This window comes from Mobula birostris, unplaced genomic scaffold (genome assembly GCF_030028105.1).
Source record: "Mobula birostris isolate sMobBir1 unplaced genomic scaffold, sMobBir1.hap1 scaffold_614, whole genome shotgun sequence".
Lineage (NCBI taxonomy): Eukaryota > Metazoa > Chordata > Chondrichthyes > Myliobatiformes > Myliobatidae > Mobula > Mobula birostris.
In genome coordinates this window covers 147,264-161,489 of record NW_027278334.1, presented here as the reverse complement: position 1 = coordinate 161,489, position 14,226 = coordinate 147,264, and the positions used below count along the sequence as shown (strand labels likewise).

Here is a 14,226-nt window from a genome sequence, read left to right as displayed (position 1 = left end):
CACCTCTCTGGCAGGCTAATGTAGGACAGGGGTGGCGGTGCTGGCCGGCAGCCAGTTGTGCTGACAGATTGCTCCAGCAGAGGAGCAGGCCCTTCGGCCCATCTCTTCCGTGCGCAGCTGTTATTCTCTGCGCTCTGCAGGAGCATGAGACATCGGAGTGAATGAATGACGCTCATTTACACCCACCATTCGACGAATCGCTATCCAAATGAGATCGAAGCTCGTACAGATGTAGAGGCAGGAAAGTACCGTTGCCTGTCTTGTGCCGCCATGGCAATGTGCAATCCAATTCAGGACCTAGCGCTGAATGCCTCATCAAGCGATAGAACCTCCTTGATAATGTGGGACCTTTGCAAAGGCCTGCCTCGACTGCCGGTCGACAGCGTCCAGCGCCTCTCGGTCATGACCATTGCTGTTCGCGTCCTCGATAAAATTTGTCAGATCGGTTTCTCACCGCAGCATCTAGTGCCGGCGGTCTGACAAGTTTCTGAGATCCCTTCCGAAGTAATGGGAGAAAAGGAGCTGTGATCCCATCGGCCGGCGGGCTTGCCTAAACTGAGGTGGTCTTAAATAGCTAGGCTGGAGCGGGTGCGATCTCTTCACTGGTAGGCAGAAGGTAGAGTAAAAGCGAAGAAAGAGGAAACAGAGCTGCGGCGGCCGTCAGGGCCAGCGCAGTGGGGGCCAGGGCAGCGAGTGGTCTCTGCCTGTGGGGGGGGGGGGGTGCGGTAGGAGCACTGATTGTGGGCTGGCTAGTGATGTGAGCAGCAAGCAGCGGAGTGGCCAGTGAATGGTGAGGAGGACGGGTGAGAGAGGAGAGGTGAAAATGGGAGGGGAGAGTGTAGGGTGTGAGTGAAGGGGCGAAGGCAGAGGAGTGTAAGAAACGAGGAGCAGCGTGGGAGCAAGCTGAGAGTGGCTGTATGCCGCTTAAGTGCGGAGAGGTGCGGTGCACTGGTGCCTACGGCCATACTAGCCTGAAAACGCCCGATCTCGTCTGATCTCGGAAGCTAAGCAGGCTCAGGCCTGGTTAGTACTTGGATGGGAGACCGCCTGGGAATACCAGGTGTCGTAGGCTTTTGCTCCTCTGCCCAACTGCCCCAGCAGGAGGTGCTGTCTTTTTCATTTTTTCTCTCTCCCTCTCACTCATACACTCTGCGCTCTCCGTTTGCCACTCAGCCTGCAAACGCAAGCACTCTGCTGTCAAGGCACAAGAATCTGCTTTTGCTCGGCTGCCGGCTGCGCTTAGCAGCATGCTTCATCTCCTGGCCCTGACAGCCGCGCTTCGGCAGCGAGCTGCTGCCGGCGCTCACTCTCAGCCAGTCAGGCAGCCAGACGCAAGGGCACCCAAGCTTGCTTGCGCTGTGTCCTGCGCTTGCGTACAGCGCCCATTCTCAGCTTCGGCTCTGCCTTTGCCACCTGAGCAGGCATCACCAAAGGCGGCAGCTGCTTCCCGCGGCTAAACCGGCTGGCCCTGTGCGGCACAAGCTGCTCTCAAGAGCTTGTCATGGCTGAGTCGGACCAGCCGGTTCATCTGCAGGCCGCCGGACTGGCAATAGGTAGCCGCGCTCCACCCAGGCGAGGACGGTTAGCTCAGTTGGTCAGAGCGTGGTGCTAATAACGCCAAGGTCGTGGGTTCGATCCCCATACTGTCCACGCATTCCCTTCAGCCGGCCTGGGGTCTGTGCATAACTCTGTAGAAGCTGCTTCCGTCGTCCACTATCCTTTGGTCCAGCCACTTTTGGCGCAGTTGCACTTCTCTGGCAGGGGTGGCTGTGCTCGCCGGCAGGCAGTTGCGCTGAGAGTGTGAGCAGGCCCCTCGGCCCATCTGGTCCGTGCGCAGCTGTTATTCTCTCCGCCCTGCAGGAGCATGAGACATGGGACTGAATGAATGAGGCACTTTTGCACCCACCTTCAGACGGTTAATTATCCCACCCTCTCTATTTGAAGCCGTTGCTGATCAAGAACCCATCAACGTTCGCCTGAAACGTACCCACCGACATTGTATCGCTAGGCGTCCGTGGCAAACAATTTCACATATCCACCAGCCTCCCTTAACGAACTACTCCTCAACTTTGTTCCAAAGAGACGTCTGACTGAGGCTGTGGCCTCAGCTGCTGCACATGACTGCCGTAGGAAACATCCTCAGCACATCCCTCCTATCTCGGCCTTTCAATATTTGATAGATTTCAATCAGATCGAATCTCGTACAGACGCAGAGCCGCGAAACTGCCAATGCCTGTCTTGTGCCGCCAAGGCGATGTGAAATCCAATTTAGGACCTGGCGCTGAATGCCTCATAAAGCGAAGGAACCTCCTTGAATAGGTGGGACTTTTGCAAAGGCCTGGCTTGACTGCCGGTCGGCAGCGTCCAGCGCCTCTCGCTCATGACCATTCCTGTTCGCCTCCTCGATTAAATTTGTCAGATCGATTTCTCACCGCAGCATCTCGTGCCGGCGGTCTGACAAGTTTCTGAGATCCCTTCCGAAGTAAGGGGAGAAAAGGAGCTGTGATCCCATCGGCCGGCGGGCTTGCCTAAGCTGAGGTGGTCTTAAATAGCTAGGCTGGAGCGGGTGCGATCTCTTCACTGGTAGGCAGAAGGTAGAGTAAACGCGAAGAAAGGGGAAGCAGAGATGCGGCAGCCGTCAGGACCAGCGCAGTGGCGGCCTGGGCAGCGAGAGGTCTGTGTCTGTTGGGGGTGGGGGGGGGGTGCGGTAGGAGCACTGATTGTGTGGTGGCTAGTGATGTGAGCAGCAAGCAGCGGAGTGGCCAGTGGATGGTGAGGAGGACGGGTGAGAGAGGAGAGGTGAAAATGGGAGGGGAGAGTGTAGGATGTGAGTGAAGGGGCGAAGGCAGAGGAGTGTAAGAAAGGAGGAGCAGCGTGGGAGCAAGCTGAGAGTGGCTGCATGCCGCTTAAGTGCGGAGAGGAGCGGTGCACTGGTGCCTACGGCCATACTAGCCTGAAAACGCCCGATCTCGTCTGATCTCGGAAGCTAAGCAGGCTCAGGCCTGGTTAGTACTTGGATGGGAGACCGCCTGGGAATACCAGGTGCCGTAGGCTTTTGATCCTTTGCCCAATTGCCCCACCAGGAGGTACTGTCTTTTTCTTTTTTCTCTCTCTCCATCTCACTCATACACGCTGCGCTCTCCGTTTGCCACTCAGCCTGCAAACGCAAGCACTCTGCTGTCAAGGCAAAAGAATCTGCTTTTGCTGGGCTGCCGGCTGCGCTGAGCAGCATGCTTCATCAACTGGCCCTGACAGCCGCGCTTCGGCAGTGTGCTTCTGCCGGCTCTCACTCTCAGACAGGCAGGCAGGCAAGCAGATGCAAGGGCACAAGCTTGCTTGCGCTGTGTCCTGCGCTTGCGTACCGCGCCCATTCTCAGCTTCGGCTCTGCCTTTGCCACCTGAGCCGCCATCACCAAAGGCGGCAGCTGCTTCCCGCGACCAAGGTGGTGGATTCGATCGCCATATTAGGTCTGAGCATGACTCTGCAGAAGTTGCGTCCTTTGGTCTCGCTACTTTTGGCGCAGTTGCACCTCTCTGGCAGGCTAATGTAGGACAGGGGTGGCGGTGCTGGCCGGCAGCCAGTTGTGCTGACAGATTGCTCCAGCAGAGGAGCAGGCCCTTCGGCCCATCTCTTCCGTGCGCAGCTGTTATTCTCTGCGCTCTGCAGGAGCATGAGACATCGGAGTGAATGAATGACGCTCATTTACACCCACCATTCGACGAATCGCTATCCAAATGAGATCGAAGCTCGTACAGATGTAGAGGCAGGAAAGTACCGTTGCCTGTCTTGTGCCGCCAAGGCAATGTGCAATCCAATTCAGGACCTAGCGCTGAATGCCTCATCAAGCGATAGAACCTCCTTGATAATGTGGGACCTTTGCAAAGGCCTGCCTCGACTGCCGGTCGACAGCGTCCAGCGCCTCTCGGTCATGACCATTGCTGTTCGCGTCCTCGATAAAATTTGTCAGATCGGTTTCTCACCGCAGCATCTAGTGCCGGCGGTCTGACAAGTTTCTGAGATCCCTTCCGAAGTAATGGGAGAAAAGGAGCTGTGATCCCATCGGCCGGCGGGCTTGCCTAAACTGAGGTGGTCTTAAATAGCTAGGCTGGAGCGGGTGCGATCTCTTCACTGGTAGGCAGAAGGTAGAGTAAAAGCGAAGAAAGAGGAAACAGAGCTGCGGCGGCCGTCAGGGCCAGCGCAGTGGGGGCCAGGGCAGCGAGTGGTCTCTGCCTGTGGGGGGGGGGTGCGGTAGGAGCACTGATTGTGGGCTGGCTAGTGATGTGAGCAGCAAGCAGCGGAGTGGCCAGTGAATGGTGAGGAGGACGGGTGAGAGAGGAGAGGTGAAAATGGGAGGGGAGAGTGTAGGGTGTGAGTGAAGGGGCGAAGGCAGAGGAGTGTAAGAAACGAGGAGCAGCGTGGGAGCAAGCTGAGAGTGGCTGTATGCCGCTTAAGTGCGGAGAGGTGCGGTGCACTGGTGCCTACGGCCATACTAGCCTGAAAACGCCCGATCTCGTCTGATCTCGGAAGCTAAGCAGGCTCAGGCCTGGTTAGTACTTGGATGGGAGACCGCCTGGGAATACCAGGTGTCGTAGGCTTTTGCTCCTCTGCCCAACTGCCCCAGCAGGAGGTGCTGTCTTTTTCATTTTTTCTCTCTCCCTCTCACTCATACACTCTGCGCTCTCCGTTTGCCACTCAGCCTGCAAACGCAAGCACTCTGCTGTCAAGGCACAAGAATCTGCTTTTGCTCGGCTGCCGGCTGCGCTTAGCAGCATGCTTCATCTCCTGGCCCTGACAGCCGCGCTTCGGCAGCGAGCTGCTGCCGGCGCTCACTCTCAGCCAGTCAGGCAGCCAGACGCAAGGGCACCCAAGCTTGCTTGCGCTGTGTCCTGCGCTTGCGTACAGCGCCCATTCTCAGCTTCGGCTCTGCCTTTGCCACCTGAGCAGGCATCACCAAAGGCGGCAGCTGCTTCCCGCGGCTAAACCGGCTGGCCCTGTGCGGCACAAGCTGCTCTCAAGAGCTTGTCATGGCTGAGTCGGACCAGCCGGTTCATCTGCAGGCCGCCGGACTGGCAATAGGTAGCCGCGCTCCACCCAGGCGAGGACGGTTAGCTCAGTTGGTCAGAGCGTGGTGCTAATAACGCCAAGGTCGTGGGTTCGATCCCCATACTGTCCACGCATTCCCTTCAGCCGGCCTGGGGTCTGTGCATAACTCTGTAGAAGCTGCTTCCGTCGTCCACTATCCTTTGGTCCAGCCACTTTTGGCGCAGTTGCACTTCTCTGGCAGGGGTGGCTGTGCTCGCCGGCAGGCAGTTGCGCTGAGAGTGTGAGCAGGCCCCTCGGCCCATCTGGTCCGTGCGCAGCTGTTATTCTCTCCGCCCTGCAGGAGCATGAGACATGGGACTGAATGAATGAGGCACTTTTGCACCCACCTTCAGACGGTTAATTATCCCACCCTCTCTATTTGAAGCCGTTGCTGATCAAGAACCCATCAACGTTCGCCTGAAACGTACCCACCGACATTGTATCGCTAGGCGTCCGTGGCAAACAATTTCACATATCCACCAGCCTCCCTTAACGAACTACTCCTCAACTTTGTTCCAAAGAGACGTCTGACTGAGGCTGTGGCCTCAGCTGCTGCACATGACTGCCGTAGGAAACATCCTCAGCACATCCCTCCTATCTCGGCCTTTCAATATTTGATAGATTTCAATCAGATCGAATCTCGTACAGACGCAGAGCCGCGAAACTGCCAATGCCTGTCTTGTGCCGCCAAGGCGATGTGAAATCCAATTTAGGACCTGGCGCTGAATGCCTCATAAAGCGAAGGAACCTCCTTGAATAGGTGGGACTTTTGCAAAGGCCTGGCTTGACTGCCGGTCGGCAGCGTCCAGCGCCTCTCGCTCATGACCATTCCTGTTCGCCTCCTCGATTAAATTTGTCAGATCGATTTCTCACCGCAGCATCTAGTGCCGGCGGTCTGACAAGTTTCTAAGTTCCCTTCCGAAGTAAGGGGAGAAAAGGAGCTGTGATCCCATCGGCCGGCGGGCTTGCCGAAGCTGAGGTGGTCTTAAATAGCTAGGCTGGAGCGGGTGCGATCTCTTCACTGGTAGGCAGAAGGTAGAGTAAACGCGAAGAAAGGGGAAGCAGAGATGCGGCAGCCGTCAGGACCAGCGCAGTGGCGGCCTGAGCAGCGAGAGGTCTGTATCTGTTGGGGGTGGGGGGGGGGGGGTGCGGTAGGAGCACTGATTGTGTGGTGGCTAGTGATGTGAGCAGCAAGCAGCGGAGTGGCCAGTGGATGGTGAGGAGGACGGGTGAGAGAGGAGAGGTGAAAATGGGAGGGGAGAGTGTAGGATGTGAGTGAAGGGGCGAAGGCAGAGGAGTGTAAGAAAGGAGGAGCAGCGTGGGAGCAAGCTGAGAGTGGCTGCATGCCGCTTAAGTGCGGAGAGGAGCGGTGCACTGGTGCCTACGGCCATACTAGCCTGAAAACGCCCGATCTCGTCTGATCTCGGAAGCTAAGCAGGCTCAGGCCTGGTTAGTACTTGGATGGGAGACCGCCTGGGAATACCAGGTGCCGTAGGCTTTTGATCCTTTGCCCAATTGCCCCACCAGGAGGTACTGTCTTTTTCTTTTTTCTCTCTCTCCATCTCACTCATACACGCTGCGCTCTCCGTTTGCCACTCAGCCTGCAAACGCAAGCACTCTGCTGTCAAGGCAAAAGAATCTGCTTTTGCTGGGCTGCCGGCTGCGCTGAGCAGCATGCTTCATCAACTGGCCCTGACAGCCGCGCTTCGGCAGTGTGCTTCTGCCGGCTCTCACTCTCAGACAGGCAGGCAGGCAAGCAGATGCAAGGGCACAAGCTTGCTTGCGCTGTGTCCTGCGCTTGCGTACAGCACCCATTCTCAGCTTCGGCTCTGCCTTTGCCACCTGAGCCGCCATCACCAAAGGCGGCAGCTGCTTCCCGCGACCAAGGTGGTGGATTCGATCGCCATACTGGGTCTGAGCATGACTCTGTAGAAGTTGCGTCCTTTGGTCTCGCTACTTTTGGCGCAGTTGCACCTCTCTGGCAGGCTAATGTAGGACAGGGGTGGCGGTGCTGGCCGGCAGCCAGTTGTGCTGACAGATTGCTCCAGCAGAGGAGCAGGCCCTTCGGCCCATCTCTTCCGTGCGCAGCTGTTATTCTCTGCGCTCTGCAGGAGCATGAGACATCGGAGTGAATGAATGACGCTCATTTACACCCACCATTCGACGAATCGCTATCCAAATGAGATCGAAGCTCGTACAGATGTAGAGGCAGGAAAGTACCGTTGCCTGTCTTGTGCCGCCAAGGCAATGTGCAATCCAATTCAGGACCTAGCGCTGAATGCCTCATCAAGCGATAGAACCTCCTTGATAATGTGGGACCTTTGCAAAGGCCTGGCTCGACTGCCGGTCGACAGCGTCCAGCGCCTCTCGCTCATGACCATTGCTGTTCGCGTCCTCGATAAAATTTGTCAGATCGGTTTCTCAGCGCAGCATCTAGTGCCGGCGGTCTGACAAGTTTCTGAGATCCCTTCCGAAGTAAGGGGAGAAAAGGAGCTGTGATCCCATCGGCCGGCGGGCTTGCCTAAGCTGAGGTGGTCTTAAATAGCTAGGCTGGAGCGGGTGCGATCTCTTCACTGGTAGGCAGAAGGTAGAGTAAAAGCGAAGAAAGAGGAAACAGAGCTGCGGCGCCCGTCAGGGCCAGCGCAGTGGGGCCCTGGGCAGCGAGTGGTCTCTGTCTGTGGCGGGGGGGGTGCGGTAGGAGCACTGATTGTGTGGTGGCTAGTGATGTGAGCAGCAAGCAGCGGAGTGGCCAGTGGATGGTGAGGAGGACGGGTGAGAGAGGAGAGGTGAAAATGGGAGGGGAGAGTGTAGGATGTGAGTGAAGGGGCGAAGGCAGAGGAGTGTAAGAAAGGAGGAGCAGCGTGGGAGCAAGCTGAGAGTGGCTGCATGCCGCTTAAGTGCGGAGAGGAGCGGTGCACTGGTGCCTACGGCCATACTAGCCTGAAAACGCCCGATCTCGTCTGATCTCGGAAGCTAAGCAGGCTCAGGCCTGGTTAGTACTTGGATGGGAGACCGCCTGGGAATACCAGGTGCCGTAGGCTTTTGCTCCTCTGCCCAACTGCCCCAGCAGGAGGTGCTGTCTTTTTCATTTTTTCTCTCTCCCTCTCACTCATACACTCTGCGCTCTCCGTTTGCCACTCAGCCTGCAAACGCAAGCACTCTGCTGTCAAGGCACAAGAATCTGCTTTTGCTCGGCTGCCGGCTGCGCTTAGCAGCATGCTTCATCACCTGGCCCTGACAGCCGCGCTTCGGCAGCGAGCTGCTGCCGGCGCTCACTCTCAGCCAGTCAGGCAGCCAGACGCAAGGGCACCCAAGCTTGCTTGCGCTGTGTCCAACGCTTGCGTACAGCGCCCATTCTCAGCTTCGGCTCTGCCTTTGCCACCTGAGCAGGCATCACCAAAGGCGGCAGCTGCTTCCCGCGGCTAAGCCGGCTGGCCCTGTGCGGCACAAGCTGCTCTCAAGAGCTTGTCATGGCTGAGTCGGACCAGCCGGTTCATGTGCAGGCCGCCGGACTGGCAATAGGTAGCCGCGCCCCACCCAGGCGAGGACGGTTAGCTCAGTTGGTCAGAGCGTGGTGCTAATAACGCCAAGGTCGTGGGTTCGATCCCCATACTGTCCACGCATTCCCTTCAGCCGGCCTGGGGTCTGTGCATAACTCTGTAGAAGCTGCTTCCGTCGTCCACTATCCTTTGGTCCAGCCACTTTTGGCGCAGTTGCACTTCTCTGGCAGGGGTGGCTGTGCTCGCCGGCAGGCAGTTGCGCTGACAGTGTGAGCAGGCCCCTCGGCCCATCTAGTCCGTGCGCAGCTGTTATTCTCTCCGCCCTGCAGGAGCATGAGACATGGGACTGAATGAATGAGGCACTTTTGCACCCACCTTGAGACGGTTAATTATCCCACCCTCTCTATTTGAAGCCGTTGCTGATCAAGAACCCATCAACGTTCGCCTGAAACGTACCCACCGACATTGTATCGCTAGGCGTCCGTGGCAAACAATTTCACATATCCACCAGCCTCCCTTAACGAACTACTCCTCAACTTTGTTCCAAAGAGACGTCTGACTGAGGCTGTGGCCTCAGCTGCTGCACATGACTGCCGTAGGAAACATCCTCAGCACATCCCTCCTATCTCGGCCTTTCAATATTTGATAGATTTCAATCAGATCGAATCTCGTACAGACGCAGAGCCGCGAAACTGCCAATGCCTGTCTTGTGCCGCCAAGGCGATGTGAAATCCAATTTAGGACCTGGCGCTGAATGCCTCATAAAGCGAAGGAACCTCCTTGAATAGGTGGGACTTTTGCAAAGGCCTGGCTTGACTGCCGGTCGGCAGCGTCCAGCGCCTCTCGCTCATGACCATTCCTGTTCGCCTCCTCGATTAAATTTGTCAGATCGATTTCTCACCGCAGCATCTCGTGCCGGCGGTCTGACAAGTTTCTGAGATCCCTTCCGAAGTAAGGGGAGAAAAGGAGCTGTGATCCCATCGGCCGGCGGGCTTGCCTAAGCTGAGGTGGTCTTAAATAGCTAGGCTGGAGCGGGTGCGATCTCTTCACTGGTAGGCAGAAGGTAGAGTAAACGCGAAGAAAGGGGAAGCAGAGATGCGGCAGCCGTCAGGACCAGCGCAGTGGCGGCCTGGGCAGCGAGAGGTCTGTGTCTGTTGGGGGTGGGGGGGGGGTGCGGTAGGAGCACTGATTGTGTGGTGGCTAGTGATGTGAGCAGCAAGCAGCGGAGTGGCCAGTGGATGGTGAGGAGGACGGGTGAGAGAGGAGAGGTGAAAATGGGAGGGGAGAGTGTAGGATGTGAGTGAAGGGGCGAAGGCAGAGGAGTGTAAGAAAGGAGGAGCAGCGTGGGAGCAAGCTGAGAGTGGCTGCATGCCGCTTAAGTGCGGAGAGGAGCGGTGCACTGGTGCCTACGGCCATACTAGCCTGAAAACGCCCGATCTCGTCTGATCTCGGAAGCTAAGCAGGCTCAGGCCTGGTTAGTACTTGGATGGGAGACCGCCTGGGAATACCAGGTGCCGTAGGCTTTTGATCCTTTGCCCAATTGCCCCACCAGGAGGTACTGTCTTTTTCTTTTTTCTCTCTCTCCATCTCACTCATACACGCTGCGCTCTCCGTTTGCCACTCAGCCTGCAAACGCAAGCACTCTGCTGTCAAGGCAAAAGAATCTGCTTTTGCTGGGCTGCCGGCTGCGCTGAGCAGCATGCTTCATCAACTGGCCCTGACAGCCGCGCTTCGGCAGTGTGCTTCTGCCGGCTCTCACTCTCAGACAGGCAGGCAGGCAAGCAGATGCAAGGGCACAAGCTTGCTTGCGCTGTGTCCTGCGCTTGCGTACCGCGCCCATTCTCAGCTTCGGCTCTGCCTTTGCCACCTGAGCCGCCATCACCAAAGGCGGCAGCTGCTTCCCGCGACCAAGGTGGTGGATTCGATCGCCATATTGGGTCTGAGCATGACTCTGCAGAAGTTGCGTCCTTTGGTCTCGCTACTTTTGGCGCAGTTGCACCTCTCTGGCAGGCTAATGTAGGACAGGGGTGGCGGTGCTGGCCGGCAGCCAGTTGTGCTGACAGATTGCTCCAGCAGAGGAGCAGGCCCTTCGGCCCATCTCTTCCGTGCGCAGCTGTTATTCTCTGCGCTCTGCAGGAGCATGAGACATCGGAGTGAATGAATGACGCTCATTTACACCCACCATTCGACGAATCGCTATCCAAATGAGATCGAAGCTCGTACAGATGTAGAGGCAGGAAAGTACCGTTGCCTGTCTTGTGCCGCCAAGGCAATGTGCAATCCAATTCAGGACCTAGCGCTGAATGCCTCAGCAAGCGATAGAACCTCCTTGATAATGTGGGACCTTTGCAAAGGCCTGCCTCGACTGCCGGTCGACAGCGTCCAGCGCCTCTCGCTCATGACCATTGCTGTTCGCGTCCTCGATAAAATTTGTCAGATCGGTTTCTCAGCGCAGCATCTAGTGCCGGCGGTCTGACAAGTTTCTGAGATCCCTTCCGAAGTAAGGGGAGAAAAGGAGCTGTGATCCCATCGGCCGGCGGGCTTGCCTAAGCTGAGGTGGTCTTAAATAGCTAGGCTGGAGCGGGTGCGATCTCTTCACTGGTAGGCAGAAGGTAGAGTAAAAGCGAAGAAAGAGGAAACAGAGCTGCGGCGCCCGTCAGGGCCAGCGCAGTGGGGCCCTGGGCAGCGAGTGGTCTCTGTCTGTGGGGGGGGGGTGCGGTAGGAGCACTGATTGTGAGGTGCTAGTGATGTGAGCAGCAAGCAGCGGAGTGGCCAGTGGATGGTGAGGAGGACGGGTGAGAGAGGAGAGGTGAAAATGGGAGGGGAGAGTGTAGGATGTGAGTGAAGGGGCGAAGGCAGAGGAGTGTAAGAAAGGAGGAGCAGCGTGGGAGCAAGCTGAGAGTGGCTGCATGCCGCTTAAGTGCGGAGAGGAGCGGTGCACTGGTGCCTACGGCCATACTAGCCTGAAAACGCCCGATCTCGTCTGATCTCGGAAGCTAAGCAGGCTCAGGCCTGGTTAGTACTTGGATGGGAGACCGCCTGGGAATACCAGGTGCCGTAGGCTTTTGCTCCTCTGCCCAACTGCCCCAGCAGGAGGTGCTGTCTTTTTCATTTTTTCTCTCTCCCTCTCACTCATACACTCTGCGCTCTCCGTTTGCCACTCAGCCTGCAAACGCAAGCACTCTGCTGTCAAGGCACAAGAATCTGCTTTTGCTCGGCTGCCGGCTGCGCTTAGCAGCATGCTTCATCACCTGGCCCTGACAGCCGCGCTTCGGCAGCGAGCTGCTGCCGGCGCTCACTCTCAGCCAGTCAGGCAGCCAGACGCAAGGGCACCCAAGCTTGCTTGCGCTGTGTCCAACGCTTGCGTACAGCGCCCATTCTCAGCTTCGGCTCTGCCTTTGCCACCTGAGCAGGCATCACCAAAGGCGGCAGCTGCTTCCCGCGGCTAAGCCGGCTGGCCCTGTGCGGCACAAGCTGCTCTCAAGAGCTTGTCATGGCTGAGTCGGACCAGCCGGTTCATGTGCAGGCCGCCGGACTGGCAATAGGTAGCCGCGCCCCACCCAGGCGAGGACGGTTAGCTCAGTTGGTCAGAGCGTGGTGCTAATAACGCCAAGGTCGTGGGTTCGATCCCCATACTGTCCACGCATTCCCTTCAGCCGGCCTGGGGTCTGTGCATAACTCTGTAGAAGCTGCTTCCGTCGTCCACTATCCTTTGGTCCAGCCACTTTTGGCGCAGTTGCACTTCTCTGGCAGGGGTGGCTGTGCTCGCCGGCAGGCAGTTGCGCTGACAGTGTGAGCAGGCCCCTCGGCCCATCTGGTCCGTGCGCAGCTGTTATTCTCTCCGCCCTGCAGGAGCATGAGACATGGGACTGAATGAATGAGGCACTTTTGCACCCACCTTGAGACGGTTAATTATCCCACCCTCTCTATTTGAAGCCGTTGCTGATCAAGAACCCATCAACGTTCGCCTGAAACGTACCCACCGACATTGTATCGCTAGGCGTCCGTGGCAAACAATTTCACATATCCACCAGCCTCCCTTAACGAACTACTCCTCAACTTTGTTCCAAAGAGACGTCTGACTGAGGCTGTGGCCTCAGCTGCTGCACATGACTGCCGTAGGAAACATCCTCAGCACATCCCTCCTATCTCGGCCTTTCAATATTTGATAGATTTCAATCAGATCGAATCTCGTACAGACGCAGAGCCGCGAAACTGCCAATGCCTGTCTTGTGCCGCCAAGGCGATGTGAAATCCAATTTAGGACCTGGCGCTGAATGCCTCATAAAGCGAAGGAACCTCCTTGAATAGGTGGGACTTTTGCAAAGGCCTGGCTTGACTGCCGGTCGGCAGCGTCCAGCGCCTCTCGCTCATGACCATTCCTGTTCGCCTCCTCGATTAAATTTGTCAGATCGATTTCTCACCGCAGCATCTCGTGCCGGCGGTCTGACAAGTTTCTGAGATCCCTTCCGAAGTAAGGGGAGAAAAGGAGCTGTGATCCCATCGGCCGGCGGGCTTGCCTAAGCTGAGGTGGTCTTAAATAGCTAGGCTGGAGCGGGTGCGATCTCTTCACTGGTAGGCAGAAGGTAGAGTAAACGCGAAGAAAGGGGAAGCAGAGATGCGGCAGCCGTCAGGACCAGCGCAGTGGCGGCCTGGGCAGCGAGAGGTCTGTGTCTGTTGGGGGTGGGGGGGGGGTGCGGTAGGAGCACTGATTGTGTGGTGGCTAGTGATGTGAGCAGCAAGCAGCGGAGTGGCCAGTGGATGGTGAGGAGGACGGGTGAGAGAGGAGAGGTGAAAATGGGAGGGGAGAGTGTAGGATGTGAGTGAAGGGGCGAAGGCAGAGGAGTGTAAGAAAGGAGGAGCAGCGTGGGAGCAAGCTGAGAGTGGCTGCATGCCGCTTAAGTGCGGAGAGGAGCGGTGCACTGGTGCCTACGGCCATACTAGCCTGAAAACGCCCGATCTCGTCTGATCTCGGAAGCTAAGCAGGCTCAGGCCTGGTTAGTACTTGGATGGGAGACCGCCTGGGAATACCAGGTGCCGTAGGCTTTTGATCCTTTGCCCAATTGCCCCACCAGGAGGTACTGTCTTTTTCTTTTTTCTCTCTCTCCATCTCACTCATACACACTGCGCTCTCCGTTTGCCACTCAGCCTGCAAACGCAAGCACTCTGTTGTCAAGGCAAAAGAATCTGCTTTTGCTGGACTGCCGGCTGCGCTTAGCAGCATGCTTCATCACCTGACCCTGACAGCCGCGCTTCGGCAGTGTGCTTCTGCCGGCTCTCACTCTCAGACAGGCAGGCAGGCAAGCAGATGCAAGGGCACAAGCTTGCTTGCGCTGTGTCCTGCGCTTGCGTACCGCGCCCATTCTCAGCTTCGGCTCTGCCTTTGCCACCTGAGCCGCCATCAGCAAAGGCGGCAGCTGCTTCCCGCGACCAAGGTGGTGGATTCGATCGCCATATTGGGTCTGAGCATGACTCTGCAGAAGTTGCGTCCTTTGGTCTCGCTACTTTTGGCGCAGTTGCACCTCTCTGGCAGGCTAATGTAGGACAGGGGTGGCGGTGCTGGCCGGCAGCCAGTTGTGCTGACAGATTGCTCCAGCAGAGGAGCAGGCCCTTCGGCCCATCTCTTCCGTGCGCAGCTGTTAT

At 57.3% G+C, this 14,226-nt stretch overlaps 12 non-coding genes across 12 annotated transcripts; all 12 read left to right on the top strand.

Annotated features, from left to right (window-relative positions):
* The first annotated feature begins 953 nt into the window (after nucleotides 1-953).
* On the top strand, nucleotides 954-1,072 carry LOC140193481 (5S ribosomal RNA). The gene has a single exon (XR_011884850.1). It is a non-coding gene; the product is annotated as a 5S ribosomal RNA (ribosomal RNA).
* A 504-nt stretch (nucleotides 1,073-1,576) lies between these two features.
* On the top strand, nucleotides 1,577-1,650 carry trnai-aau (transfer RNA isoleucine (anticodon AAU)). The gene has a single exon. It is a non-coding gene; the product is annotated as a tRNA-Ile (tRNA).
* Nucleotides 1,651-2,935: 1,285 nt separating this feature from the next.
* On the top strand, nucleotides 2,936-3,054 carry LOC140193425 (5S ribosomal RNA). Its single transcript, XR_011884798.1, has one exon. It is a non-coding gene; the product is annotated as a 5S ribosomal RNA (ribosomal RNA).
* A 1,423-nt stretch (nucleotides 3,055-4,477) lies between these two features.
* LOC140193480 (5S ribosomal RNA) lies at nucleotides 4,478-4,596 on the top strand. Its single transcript, XR_011884849.1, has one exon. It is a non-coding gene; the product is annotated as a 5S ribosomal RNA (ribosomal RNA).
* A 504-nt stretch (nucleotides 4,597-5,100) lies between these two features.
* trnai-aau (transfer RNA isoleucine (anticodon AAU)) lies at nucleotides 5,101-5,174 on the top strand. The gene has a single exon. It is a non-coding gene; the product is annotated as a tRNA-Ile (tRNA).
* A 1,288-nt stretch (nucleotides 5,175-6,462) lies between these two features.
* Nucleotides 6,463-6,581, top strand: LOC140193423 (5S ribosomal RNA). Its single transcript, XR_011884796.1, has one exon. It is a non-coding gene; the product is annotated as a 5S ribosomal RNA (ribosomal RNA).
* A 1,424-nt stretch (nucleotides 6,582-8,005) lies between these two features.
* Nucleotides 8,006-8,124, top strand: LOC140193422 (5S ribosomal RNA). The gene has a single exon (XR_011884795.1). It is a non-coding gene; the product is annotated as a 5S ribosomal RNA (ribosomal RNA).
* A 504-nt stretch (nucleotides 8,125-8,628) lies between these two features.
* trnai-aau (transfer RNA isoleucine (anticodon AAU)) lies at nucleotides 8,629-8,702 on the top strand. The gene has a single exon. It is a non-coding gene; the product is annotated as a tRNA-Ile (tRNA).
* Nucleotides 8,703-9,987: 1,285 nt separating this feature from the next.
* LOC140193421 (5S ribosomal RNA) lies at nucleotides 9,988-10,106 on the top strand. Its single transcript, XR_011884794.1, has one exon. It is a non-coding gene; the product is annotated as a 5S ribosomal RNA (ribosomal RNA).
* Nucleotides 10,107-11,528: 1,422 nt separating this feature from the next.
* Nucleotides 11,529-11,647, top strand: LOC140193420 (5S ribosomal RNA). Its single transcript, XR_011884793.1, has one exon. It is a non-coding gene; the product is annotated as a 5S ribosomal RNA (ribosomal RNA).
* A 504-nt stretch (nucleotides 11,648-12,151) lies between these two features.
* On the top strand, nucleotides 12,152-12,225 carry trnai-aau (transfer RNA isoleucine (anticodon AAU)). Its single transcript has one exon. It is a non-coding gene; the product is annotated as a tRNA-Ile (tRNA).
* Nucleotides 12,226-13,510: 1,285 nt separating this feature from the next.
* LOC140193419 (5S ribosomal RNA) lies at nucleotides 13,511-13,629 on the top strand. The gene has a single exon (XR_011884792.1). It is a non-coding gene; the product is annotated as a 5S ribosomal RNA (ribosomal RNA).
* Nucleotides 13,630-14,226: the final 597 nt, after the last annotated feature.